We start from the raw sequence: 7,538 nt of genomic DNA, 5'->3' as shown, positions 1-7,538 counted from the left end.
TTATCACTGATCTGAGGTTTATAGTCCAAGTTGCATAAATCCTTAAATTTCCAGTTCTTATTTCTGCTGCCTGTAAATCCCTCAATGTGACCGTACTGGTACCAGCAACCATTTCAGTGAATATGGAAGCATAAATTTATTTGGGTATTTATTCTTTTTTTTTTTTTTTTTATTTAGTACAGGGTCTACAGGGTCTCACTACACAGATCAGATTCCTAGTGATTCTCCTGTTTTCAATCTCCCAAGTGCTGGGATTGCAGGTGTGCACCAACACACCCAGTCTCAATCGCATCTGCCTAAGTAGGTGCTTTAATCTGCTGAGTTATCTGGCTGGCCCTTATTTGGACCTTTATTTTTTTAAAAGTATTTATTTATTTATTTATTTATTTATTTATTTATAGAACCGGGGATTGAACTCAGGCCCTTGCATTCGCCAGAGAAGCGCTTATTCCACTGAGCCATCTCCCTGGCCCTATTTGGACCTTTATTACCCTAGAAAGAAATGGGTGGTGCAAATATTCCATATGGCTCCAATCTCTCATACAAATAAACCTCTTACTAAAGGAAAAAGAGCACAGGTCATTTTCAGGACTACTCAAAGATTTAAGTTAAACAGCCATGTAACACATGTTCCATGAATGACTGAATGAAGCCTTATCATCAAAACTAAGCCTTTACACTATCATTTTTAATATGTGTCTTTTTGTAAGAAAGCTGTCCTGGAAAACAAGGAAGCAGGAAGACTGTCTGCAGTGTTTTTAAAAGTTACTCTTGAACTGGCTTCATTTAGAGTTTACAACTGCCACTTACTTCTGCTCAACTAAGCCTCACACCCACAGGGCCTGGAGGAATGCATAGTGCTATATTGTCTATGTTTAGAGCTGGTGGGTAGGAGTCTAGGTAGACATTAGCCTGATGAAATATTTAGCATAATCCTCAAGCTATTTTTTTTATAACTGTTTCATAAGTAATGAAGATTCTCCTTTTGTAACAACCTGAGTTAAGATAAGGACTGTAGATGATTTTCACTCAGACTTATATGTGAAACAAGAACACAATTAAGGTTGAAATACCAGGCTGAGATACTCTTTGCAATATAGGTTTCAGTTTCTGCTTCATCAAAAGGACATTAAGAGTCACTTTGTGTGAGATGTTGTAGATTGGAATGGAAAGAGGAAGTGAATACAGCATCTACTACAAAAAGAGTTTTTTAAAAAACTAATTTTATTAAAAAACAAATAGCAAGGAAACAGTTTCAAAACTGCTTAGTAGGACAGTTTCAATAATTAATACATTGCATATTGTTTTCTTCTTAGTGATTTTTCATAGTACAAGATGCAGACATGATGTCCTGTCGACAAACACTATTAGTACAAATCTTTTTATTCATTGAATTAAGAGAAAGGTAGCTGTATATCTCTCCTATTTTGAATATACAGGTACAAAATGGTCCTTCATTTGTATCCCCTTTTTTGGTTTAGTTTTGTCAGAGATGGGTATACCATTGTCATTTAAATACTGTAGGTACTTGAATTCAGCAAAACATTCTAATATAGTCCAGTATTCCATAATATTAGTGGGTTATAAAGCCATATTAATATACTGAGCTGTAAAAGGCTCAAGTCAACAACTTCTGACATTGCAAAAGGAGTGCTTAATTTAATGAAGGTGACAGACTAGGAAACAAGTGGAAGAGAAGTCTGGGCAAAAGCTGACAGTGAGATATGTAGGAACTGCTGCAGCCTTAGGCTTTTTATAAGAGATTGTTACTGCTGGGATAGTCTTTTAATCCCATCCCGGCTGAATGACTAATGTACGCTACCTAGATTGGCACATGGGCAGGAGGGGCTTGAAAATATGTCTTAACAGAATCTTGAATCTTATTGCATGCATCGATCCACCCAAATATCTAGCAATTTCACATGTATAATCTCAGTGATTCTTAGCTTTTGGAAGTGTTTATCCTCTTAGGAACCACAAATAACTTGTGATTATCTTCCAAAGCATAGGATGGAGAAAGTACATACACATTTTAGGAATTATCTGAAGTCTTTGAACACATTATGTGTATCTTTGTGTCTCAGCCTCTCAATCTGGAAAAGGGGAATCCAGTATTCACAGCACAAATCAGTTTAGAGAATTAAAGTTCACAATTATTTGAAGTAGCACAGATTCCAGAGCAAATGCGCAATAATCAACAGCTATCATCTCATCCATTCCTTCTTCCATTTTCCGGAGAGCACATTCTCATTCTCTCTTTTACTTTGACTGATCTCATCATACAGGTAAAGATGGGGACAGAATAATGGTGTGCTCACCAAGGAAAGTGAAAGAGATAAAGGGACACATGAGTTTCACGCCAAGGCATAAAATATGGTACAGTACCTAGTGTAAGAACATGAAAGAGTAAATAAAATCTCAAAAGTACAATAGATATAAGAAAAAGAATGAGACTGAACATAGGGAATAAATAATTAGGATGAGGAAAAGGAGAAAAGAGAAAAGGAAGGGCAAAAATCATGTGTGAATATACACAGCAGAGCTAAGATGATTGTACTACTAATTTCTACCAGTTTTTCAAAGGTAGCAGTTATTCAAATTTTTACTTTGACCAATTTTATATGCTTATATCTGTAATCTGAACAACTACCTTGATGACAGCAATGTGCAATATAACAACCACTGTTGAATACCTATCTTATTTTCTAAATTGTGTATCATCTCTAATGTATCATCTTTTATTTTTCTATTCTTTTTAAAATAAAAAATGAAAACAAAAAATATGATACACTAAGATTATTCAGGAACTTCACAGAAAGTTGTCCATGGGAAATTTTAAGAGAATCAATAAAAATTTTAAAGATGCATCTCTGCCAGTAGTTTCGGAGTAAACATAATAACTAAAAGTATTAATTTCCATATCAATTTCATACTCACCCCAATGGAGGGCTTATTATGGGCCACGCATTGTGCTTAATTTAGCTTACAAATATCATACTGTTTAAAGTAGGCAAGTAAAACAACAGCTTGTAATGTTTCATCTGAAATTCTAAGTAAAAAATCTCTAGAAACAAACATTTGTACTGATTGGATTGATAGCAACACCTGGCCTAGTCTTTTTAGTCTTTGTCCTACTAAGATGATTCTTCATGGACTCTGAGACATAAATCTCAATGCTTGGTTGTAGGTGTTTTCTCTGAGGCCGAGTTATACTTCTTATAGTCAATCTACAAAACAAATGTCACCAAATTCCAATATTTACTTTGCAAGACTTCGGATAAAGTAGGGTAGACCTTTGAAAGGAGCTCACATTTACTGAGTGATCCTTCTTGTTTTAGAGCTGAAGCAACTGAATGACAGCAAAGCCAAGAAACTCAAGATCACTAGATAGGTACACAGGAATTTGAATCAAGTTGGTCTGCATCTGGGAAACTTTTGTTCAATTATTACATGTATTGCCTCACTCATATTACTATAATTTTATTCTCACTTTATTGCTGAAAATGCTGATAATTAAAGTTTCAGAGTTTAAATTTATCCATGATTAACTGTGATTTTGGGCAAGTTATTTAAACCTTTTCTTTCCTTAGCCTTTCTTACTATAAAATAGGAGGGAGTCAGATAATATATACTGCATGGGGTAGTTGTGGGAATTAGATGGATCAGAACAGACAGATACATTTGATACATCTTCTGTAGTCTAATGATTTTGAATATTAGTATTTATTGTAACTGGACATGTAGATATCAAAAGCAAGAGAAGCTACAATGAGAGCCAATTCTCTTGCAAAGTTTTATAATAGAGCAGGTAAAAGAAATAATGTTTTTTTAAAAAATGAAACCAGTACTTTCTATTCCCCAGTTCTTAGGTACTGAGCTGTGTTCACATTTGTAGAATCAATAGCATGCATTGCTTCAGGTTCAGGGTGGATACAGAGCAGGGAAGGCTTTTCTTTTCTTTTTCTTTTTTTACTTCTCAAAAAATATCTTTTTAAATAATTAAAAGATTTTGGTCATAAAGTGTCATTCTATACAAACAAACATATTTTGTAAGTTCCAAAATCATCCCTATGCATTCAAATTCTGGGCATGGGTCTCTCGAGTCTAAGAGTATTATTGTCTTTATAAGAAGATGTGATATAATGCAAGCAGAGAGTTGTAAGGAGAGATGCCTTATGAGTCAGATAATTGCCTTTGCCTTTCATTCAGAAAGCAGAGTCTTAAAGAGAAGGAGAGGAGGACAGATATGGGTGATCAGCTCACCTATTTGTGTCTTTGTGCCTTTGAGAGAGGAGAAAGGGAACGTCGCAAGCTCCTAAGCTAAGCGGTGGATCCAGAATGCTGTCTGGCGCACTGTCTTCTGCAGGTAGAGGAGCCCTTCTGAGGGCACATTTGAAGGTGGCCTCAAAAAAATTGTGCATACTGCAGCATAGTGGAGAAAAAGAGCTGATGGCTCTTGAGCCTCTGATAAAAGTCATGGGACTGACATAAACAGCGGAACAGACAAAAGCTATTATGAGGACCTTCGTATTCAAGAAGATGAAATTCCCAGGCATCAACATAGATGACGCCTTAACTCCATGCAACAAAATTAGACCAGTCACACCTCAGGAGACACTGGGCTAGGATAATGAGGGGTGAAAGGAAGATCCTAGATGAGACATAGCGTGGACCAAAGGTCTCTCCCTTCACCACCGTGCTAGCCTGAACACAGATGCCAGCTATGGAGGAAGGAGTTAAGGGATGTTCTGTGTTATGTAATAGGAAACTTACAATTGTGACCAATTCTCCCCAATCTTAAAATTAAAAGGAGTTTACTTACTTTTTTTTTTTTTTTTTCTCCCTAAAGGGACTCACTACACAGCTCAGGCTCATAGTGGTCCTGATTCCTGACTCCCTAGTGCTGATATTACAGGTGCGCGCCACCAAGCCTGGACTCCCTTGCTGGCTCAGCATGCCCGAGGGTGGGGCCGGTGCGGCATGCGGTGCCAGGGATTGAACCAAGCGCTTAGTCACTTTTATTGAAAAATTTTATTTCATTTTATTATATTTTAAAGGTGTATAGGATTTTCTATAATCAAATTTCTTTCTATATTACATCAGAACTTGGTCATGAGAGAAAATGAGAATATGCAACCACTCTCCAACCATACATAAGTAGATAACTAAAAACAGTTGAGGGAATAACACCTTTGTGGTACGTGATGGTTGACAGCGTAGGCCAGCGATATTTGTAGGAAAAGAAACAAGAAGTAGGCCAAGCTTCACCAGGCTTTCTGCCTGAAGGTAATTTCTGCTGTAGCATAGTGAAGAGGAATCCAACAAAGCTTGGTTACATCAGTGAATTCAGGAGACAAATGCAGCCTTTGGGGAAGCCAAGGCAGCTAGAATTTTTAGAGCGGACTCCTGAAGAGGAGGGAGCCGGACAGACAAAGCAAGCCAGATCACTTCATAGGAGTCTGTGTGACTCAAAGGTGGTCTACAAAGACATCATTGGACATGAGCCAGCAAAATATGGACACACGTGTGAAATAAGAAAATGTGATCCAAAACGTGAGAATGTCAATCGAAAGAGCAGATCAATGAAAAAGATAATGAAATTATTGACACTTAACTTTAAAATGGTATAAATCATCTATGTATATATATATATACACATACACAAATGTACATATGTATAAAACATATATTACATATGTGTATACTTACATAGAAAATAGGAAGAAAATGAGAAAATGGAAAAATACCAGTCTTAAGTGGAACTTTTAAAGAAAAAAGTCTATTGTTCCTTCATCTTCAATTAAACTTCATTGTCCTCTGTAGTATCTAAATCTTCTGTTGACCTCATCTAGCAAATGTTTTCATTATAGACATATGTAATATATATTTTATACATATGTACATTTTTATACATATGTACATTTATATATGTGCATATATACACATATGTGCTATGCCGGCCCCGAGCCCCAGGGCATGCTGAGGCAGCGATTGAGACTGGGCATGGTAGCGTGTCTATAATCCGAGCACTTGGGAGACTGAAAACAGGAAGATCACTATGAGTCGCATCTGTCTAGAGAGACCCTGTAGACTCTACTAAATACGTTTTTTTTTTTTTTTTTAAAAGTACATTCACAACCCTCCAGTTACCTTTCTCGTTTGATCTGTACACTGGTCCTGGTGATGTAAAGAAGAGCTAATGCTGGGGCTGGCCTCCAGGCCTTCTAGGCTGATGTATAGCATGTGGGCTAGTTTCAAACAGTGTTAAAAAATAAGTAAAAAGTTAAGAAATTGTACCATATACAAAACTAATTCAAAATAAGCCATAAACACAAACATAGTAGCTAAAAAATGATAAAATGTGCCTATTTAGGCACAGTATTTATGTTAGAAGAAATGAAGGGAAATACTGGTGACCATAGAGTAGGCCAAAGTTTATTAGAGAAGATATAATCATAAGGTATAAGTGAAATATTTAATGAATAGTGCTTTAGCAAAATTAAAACTTTCACTTTTTACTGGGGAGATGGCTCAGTGGAATAAGCGCTTCCCTAGCAAGCGCAAGGGTCTGAGTTCAATCCCCGGTTCCGCAAAAACAAACAAACAAACAAACAAACAAACAAACAACCTTTCACTTTTTAAAAAGTGTTATTATGAAGAAAATTAAAAATTCACAAAATGGAAGAAAATATTTGTCTAATATGTTTGACATAGGTGTGTGTGCTGTGTGCATGTGCATGTGTGAATGAGAGAGACATTTGCAGCTTAGCAAATAAGTTGATGATATAATTAAGAAATGGGGAAAGGATTGGACATTTCATAAAAAAGATGGGCAAATCGCTGAAAAACTCATGAAATATTCAACATTGTTCTCATTTGGAAAATTAAGATTAAAATTGTCATTTGATAGCATTGTATACCTATTAAAGTAATTGCAGATGTTGGTAAAATGTAGAAAAAGTATAACTCTAACATAGTAGGGATGTAAAATATGTTACCTATTTTGGATAATAGTTTAGCTATTTCTTAACTATTTAGGCACAGTATTTATGTTTCTAAAAATAACAATATATTATGGGTTTTAAAATTTTTCAATGTAAGTTATATGAAAATTGTAACACTGGAATAAAAATGGAAATACTTTTAAAATTCATGTTACATATAAATTAGTAGAATATTATTTTCAAGTAGACTGTGATAATTTAAAATTATGTATTATAAATCTTAGAGCAATTACTTAAAATAGTTTAGTTACAATAATCATACTGCAAATTATAGGAGATTATGAAAAATTCAGTCTGAAAAGAGGAAGAAAAGAGCAAAAAGGAATGACAAATGATACACAGAAGCAGTAGTAAAAATCTAAAAGAGAATGGTGATAAGTTTACATATAACAATATTAATGATTATAGTACCTCTATGTGATTTGAAAACTCTAATTAATAGGAAGAGATTAATATTTTCAGATGGAATATAGACTCAAATATCATCCATATGTTATCTACTATTTATGTAAGTTAAGTGTGAAAGCACAAGTA

At 35.1% G+C, this 7,538-nt stretch overlaps 1 non-coding gene across 1 annotated transcript; it reads left to right on the top strand.

Moving 5' to 3' along the window:
• Positions 1-6,137: 6,137 nt before the first annotated feature.
• Positions 6,138-6,264, top strand: LOC111813536. Its single transcript, XR_002818766.1, has one exon. It is a non-coding gene; the product is annotated as a small nucleolar RNA SNORA61 (small nucleolar RNA).
• Positions 6,265-7,538: the final 1,274 nt, after the last annotated feature.

The sequence above is a fragment of the Octodon degus genome, unplaced genomic scaffold, assembly GCF_000260255.1.
Source record: "Octodon degus isolate 3935 unplaced genomic scaffold, OctDeg1.0 scaffold00196, whole genome shotgun sequence".
NCBI lineage: Eukaryota > Metazoa > Chordata > Mammalia > Rodentia > Octodontidae > Octodon > Octodon degus.
The sequence above is the reverse complement of the archived record's forward strand: the minus strand, read 5'-3'. Positions and strand labels throughout refer to the sequence as shown.